A 5779-nucleotide genomic window follows, 5' to 3' on the forward strand; every position below is an offset into this window, starting at 1 on the left:
CAAAAACCCCATCGACCTCCTCTTACAATATCGCGTTGAGCAATCAATGGTCGTGATCTAATCTTAATCGATGACTGAGATCATCCTGACTTCTAAAAATGACTTTTCTAGAAGTCACTAGAGCGAAATCGATTTGTCTCAATTAATCCCGATTAATTAACCACTTTTCCTAAATTAGACTTAGGAAAATAATTAACTGGTTAATTAATTCTAATTAAGACATTTTCCTTAGAAACTTTTTCTAGGTATTGGAGATAATTAATCCATCTGTGTCTCTAGCCTCATGGACACCACATGAGACTAGAACACCTATCTGAGCTACACAAACTAACAGTTCCAACCCTAACTGGCCTAGTTAGATCTCATATGTGTGGTGAAGTCCGAGACCCAAGGTGGTGGTTTTTCAAGTGGTTTTGGAGGAAACCAAGGGTTGTTTTCCTCCCAAAACAACTCTCCTTGGCCATAAAACCAACCCTCCCCCTTGTAAACTCTAGACCTAAACAAAACACCTAATTCAACCCTGGCAATGTTGGCAATCAATGGGAATGTTAAATTCTTAAAGTAAAAGTGACATTTCTTTTTTAAAATGTTTGAGTGGTTCCAACCTCATTGGATTTCATATGGAGAAACTAGAATTTTAGATCTCACTCAAAATCCAGCAAACTTAACAGTTTCCAAGATTTGGGAGATTGCAATGTTTCCATTTGATTTGTCGTATCTGCGGGTATGGGATTGACATTTGATCAAGAGCACGTGGGATCTCAGATACAATGTCCTTCAAGGTTGGTATAAATCACATATGAATAGCTGTGAATAAAAACAAAAAAGCATTTAAATTTCATCCTGCTTAATGGTTCAGAATCCTTTCTCTTTAGTGGTAGGACCTATAATACTCTTTATATAAACAGATTCTACTTCAATGCCTGTCATATATTAAAAATCGGCACATAAGAGAGGAGAAGTAATAGACTAATAGTATATCCATTGCTTTGAGAATCTAAAATGCACACACAAGTTCTATACTTTGAAACCAGATAAACTCTCAAGCTGAGAGTCTAATTTTTCATGCCATTCCTTGAATGACCCTATATATTGTGCTTCCAAACAAGGGAATGCTTCTCTTTATTTCATTATAAAGCCATTATTTTGCAGTGAGCATTTTTCTGTAGCTGGTCATTCTCAAAACAATTCCGTTCATTGAGAAATGAATCATTGATTCTAAAATTGAAATGAACAATCACAGAATGTTATGATCTACAGAATTTCTTTACGTACCAATCCATAGGCTCCAATTAGTGAGAAAAGGCCCATGGTAAAATCTTCAGATGTCAAAATAAACCTTTGAAGTCGTTTGCTGAGATGAAAATCCAGTCTTCCAATGGATATTGCCTTCAAAATAAATAGACCTCAACTATAATAAGAAAGACCGTACTTTAGAAAATGAAAGATTCATAAACCCTCAAGCAATTTTCAGAAAATACTAAATCGGGAAAAAAAACCCAGATATGTGATCAGTAATTCCTAGCTAAAATTGTCAGCCGGGTGGTGAGATGGCAGTAAGTAATGGAGTGCTTAAGGCAGAATGACCCAGGTCTGACACTGAATCTCTCCTCTCCGGAATGGTAGTTCAACCGAGCTTCCAAAGCGGCAAGCTCAGAACTGGTACCAAGTTACCAACTGGGGGCTTATCGTCAAGCTGTTTTAGTTTGAAAAAAACAAACTAGCCAAAAAATTTTATTGCAAAATGCAGCTCTGTGATTGGCTAATGTTGGCCATTCATCAAGCAAATAGATAATTCAAAACCCTTGCATGCAGTAGCAACTTAGACAGTTAAACGACTCTGCATATGGGCAACTTAACGTTCAAAAGGAGAACGAGTTTCACTGGAAAAGTGAAATCCCAAACTCAAAAGTAGAACATAAACATAGAACAACATTTCCATGAGTCAAATTAACACTGCCACAGAACCAATGATTAATCATAGACCAAAACGCCTCTTTACTTACATCAATAACAAAATGAAAGTTTAGCCCATAATACCATAACCACCAAGATGCTTGCATTCAATGTTTTTCTCTGCCCAGTCTACATTCCAATAATAGAAACACATGAAGTTAACTACAAACACCAAAGCATAATGTCATTACTCATTACAATATCAGATGTGATGTTCCTCCACATGAAAAAGAATTCTAGTTAAGCAGAATGATACATTTGACAGAAAACCTAACAAGTACTCAAAGCTACAATTTTATGCGCAATGGAAACATAAGATGGAAGTGAAACAAATGAGCCAATAGTATACCAGACCTCATCTAGACGGCAGGAAGTTCACAGACTTCATGGACTTCATTGGTTCAGAAATGTTCTGTAAACCAGCCAGACCGGCCAGTCAAGACCAGTCCACCCCTTGTGGAACTCAGAGCAGTTTGTGAACCATAGAAGCCTGTTCACAAACTGGTTCAACAAGTTCACCCGGTTCAGGCACATCTGACCAAAAAGAGGACAAAAAAAGAGTGCCCTAGCCCTTCCAAACCCTAAGTTAGTGTTACATAATGACACTCCTCACCCTCTCTTTGCATATATTGTTGTCTAATGGTTTGGATTTACAATGATGTGATCTGATCATTTCATGTATATATATATATATATATTTATTTATTTATTTTGTATGTCAAAATTAAGTTTAATTTGGGTGGTTGGAAGAAATGTTGTTATCCTCTTCAACTGGGTTCCATTTTCACATATGACATGTTGAGACCATAATGAGTATATATTGTAATGGCTTTGAGCCTTGTTGTCCAAGCAATTCCACTCCTAGCTCTGGTTGTGTTGAGAGGTGCTTCACAACCTAGAATGTCATAGATGTTTTAATTTAATGTAATGTGCGTAATTTACAGGCAACATGATGGCTCAACAAAATCAATTAATATGAAACAAAAGTAAATACCAGCCTAGATCCATCTTAACTCTGTCTTAACTCTGGATCTTTCAAGCAAAAGGCTCAAAGCCCTTCAGAGAAAAACCTTTTTCAGAGTGTAAAACTTGATGAAAGGTTTGCACCTTGAGGAATTTGATCCCCTCAATGCTTGATAAATTCAGAATTAAAATACATATAAAGTGGTTTTTAAAACTCTGAGTTGGAGAGTTGGCATTGCTGGCAAATTTGGTGATCATCAAGTAAATAGAAAATTCAAACTCCTAGCAAGCTAAGCCGCTCTGCATAAGGGCAACCTAATCTTCAAAAGGAGCATGATTTTCACTAGAAAAGGAAAAACGCATACTCAAAATTAGAACCTAAATATAAGACAACATTTCCATGGATCAAATTAACACAGCCACCAATCCTATGATTAATCACAGCCCAAAATCTCTCTTTACTTAAATCAATGACAAAATACAGATTTAACCAATACTAAAACCACTAAAAAGCTTGCATTCATTGTTTTTCGCTATTCTTACAAGTCTATATTGCAATAATAGATACACGTGAATGCCATTACAAGATGAGATATGATATTCCTCCATGAAAACAAATTATATTAAAACAGAATGATACATTTTACAGAAAGCTCAACAAGTCCTTGAAAGTACAATTTTCTGCTGAATGGAACTATAAGATGGAAGTGACACAAATAAGCCAAGAGTACACCAGACCTCATCTAGATACCAGAAGGTTCAGAGGCTTCTTGGATTTGGTTGGAGTGTAAGGGCTGCTGACAGCGTTGGCGGCTGCAGTGGCCATTGCTGTCGCCCGGGCAGCTATGTCCAACTTTATAAGACTACTGGTGGCCAGAATTGCTTCAGGGACTAGATCATGCGAGGCTCTAGCGAAAAGTGCCCGCGTTGCAGACGAAGCGGCGTCCCTGACTTCCTGTGGGTTGAGAGGAGCCAGAAGGCAGTGTCCCAGGATCCTCAGAATGGGCTGCAGAAGCTCCCAAGGGAGGGGAATTCTCGCACTCTTTTCACTGCAATCATCCATCTGCCCATCTGATGAGGAGAAGCTAGAATCATGATCATGCCTTACAGGGTTGTCATTCGTAGAAGCAGTGTCATCATGGATACTGAATTTGCCTATTTCATCAATCAGGGTTCTTTCAGTGTTAGTTGTACTAGGGCTATTATATTTCTCTGCAATTTCATCCTCCTCCTCCTCGAAATTAGAATCGAACAAGTCTGCCAGCGGCCGTTTGTGGACCTGATCATCAAATCTACCGGCACAGACGCAATTTTGACCAGCCCAACCTTGAACAAAGTGGCAAAAGTCGACCTTGGCCCCGGCAGGCATGAGGGAAATCTTCCTGTAGAAGAGATCGAGGACGACCCCGACAATGGATGCCCTCTTCGTGGATTTGATTGCGTCCTGAGGCTCCAGGGGGCGGAGAGCTTCCCAATAGAAGGCATGCGACAGAAATCACGTTGAAGGGGAATGCGGGGGGCATGGTAGAGAGAGGGCTCGGCTAGGTCGGGAATGTGGACAAGCAGAGGCTTGCCACCTCTGCTCTTGACTTCACTGGTGTAGAGAACCAGCAGGACGGCCTCGAATCCGGCGAGGGGCTCGTGGAGGGAGTGGATGCCGGATACAAGACGGGAGAAATAGATTCCGACAACGAGGGGAATGTACCTAAGAACAACGAGCTGCAAGTCGGCGTCAGAGGAGAGAAAGGTGTCGTAGAGCCAACGGCAGAGGCGGTCGGAGGCGGAGCCAGAGGAGGCCGAGTGAAGTAGAGAGGAGACGGCGTACACGACCTCCTGACTGTCGAGGAGACCTCTGGCGGGCCTGTCGGAGTCCTTGAGCGACTCTATTGATTGCAGAGGACCGACAATGGAGTCAAGAGAGTCGATTGCAGAGCGGGCTCTGGCAATTCCTTCCCACCAGGCCTGCATTGCATTCCCTCCACAACCCTGCAAGGACGACGATCCCTCTCCTATTCCTGACCCAAAGCTCGCTCTGCCCCCTGACATCTCTATGGCCATCGTCATCCCCTGCAAGGAGTTGGGACTCTCAAGAACAGATTCTGCGGGAGCAGGCTTCTTATGAGCCATGCCTCTGACTGGGTAAACAGCTGGATCTCTTGGAATCGAGACTGCCACACTGGCTCTCTGGAAAGCTTCTGTAAATTATACAATGCTGTTAGAATAATTTTGAAATATGTAACGGCCTCTCTTGCTTCACCGTGCTTCGATGCCATTGTCCACGCTGTGTTGACATTGCGAGGAAAGTATCCGGTATCTAAGTTGTGTACGGATTGGAAGATGGGTCATGGGAAGACTGTAAAGTGCAAAGTGGACGGTAGTTTTAACGGAGGCGAGATTTTATGGTTATATAATTTAACTTTAATAGATAATAAATAGGGCATAAATAAAAGACAATATTTTATACTAATATAAGTTAATTTATAGAGATTTTTTTAAATATAATCTTTAAAGTTGGTTTCTTTAGTTTTAAACCGGAGACAAGTGTTTCACTTTCCAGATGGTTTTTTCTTCAATGAAAAAGGAAATGTATTTGAGTTAAAGTTATCTAATTTATTTTGGTTAAACTTTCATTTGAGTTAAAGTTGTCTAATTTATTTTGGTTAAACTTTTTAGATGGGAAAGGAATTAATTTAAGTAAATAAAATACAATAAAAATTGTGAAAATTTGAGATGGTTGTTATAATTTTAAAATTATATCATCATTATAAACATTTCAAACATAGCCCCAAAGCGTGTGGTGCGTCTAAAAGCTCCTTGTGCTTTTGAGAGATCTCCGTGAATTGTCCCACCATGCCATGGC

The 5779-nt window shown here is 40.1% G+C and overlaps 1 pseudogene across 1 annotated transcript; it reads right to left on the minus strand.

Annotated features, from left to right (window-relative positions):
* Window positions 1-1140: 1140 nt before the first annotated feature.
* Window positions 1141-5236, minus strand: LOC149258637 (uncharacterized; annotated as a pseudogene). The gene is made up of 2 exons (XR_016256840.1): window positions 3658-5236; window positions 1141-1411 (listed from the first exon to the last, which is right to left on the minus strand). The product of XR_016256840.1 is annotated as an uncharacterized LOC149258637 (transcript).
* Between the last annotated feature and the right edge of the window lie 543 nt (window positions 5237-5779).

This window comes from Pinus tabuliformis, chromosome 6 (genome assembly GCF_031772625.1).
Source record: "Pinus tabuliformis cultivar Carrire ecotype Pingquan chromosome 6, CPIR1, whole genome shotgun sequence".
In the NCBI taxonomy this organism is placed as follows: domain Eukaryota; kingdom Viridiplantae; phylum Streptophyta; class Pinopsida; order Pinales; family Pinaceae; genus Pinus; species Pinus tabuliformis.